Here is a 519-nt window from a genome sequence, read left to right as displayed (position 1 = left end):
GGAATGGTGGACTACCTTGTGGGTATTGTGGACTACTTTGTGGGTTTTTTTTGACTACTTTANTGTGGATATGATGTAGTACTTCGTGGGTATGAAGGAGTACTTTATAGGTATGATTGACTACTTTGTGGGTATGGTGGACTACTTTGTGGGTATGGTGGACTACTTTGTGGATATGTTGGAGTACTTTGTGGGTATGAAGGAGTACTTTGTGGGTATGATTGACTAGTTTGTGGATATGATGTAGTACTTTGTTGGTATGATGGACTACTTTGTGGGTATGATTGACTACTTTGAGAATGTTTACATACTATCTGTTAATGATTGTCAGTTACTTCTTATTCCAGAGCGACACACTATAACCCGGTATTATTTTACGACCTTGTTTATTGCACACGTTTATCTTTACGGATATGTTCAAACGACGCAACTCTAGCCAGGACAAGGCCTCACAAGGAGGGCCGCACCATCCATTTATAAACGGAATGTAGACAATATTAGCACGTCCTATGGAGCTTT

Source organism: Mizuhopecten yessoensis, unplaced genomic scaffold (assembly GCF_002113885.1).
Source record: "Mizuhopecten yessoensis strain PY_sf001 unplaced genomic scaffold, ASM211388v2 scaffold1673, whole genome shotgun sequence".
Lineage (NCBI taxonomy): Eukaryota > Metazoa > Mollusca > Bivalvia > Pectinida > Pectinidae > Mizuhopecten > Mizuhopecten yessoensis.
This window is presented reverse-complemented; position numbering follows the sequence as displayed.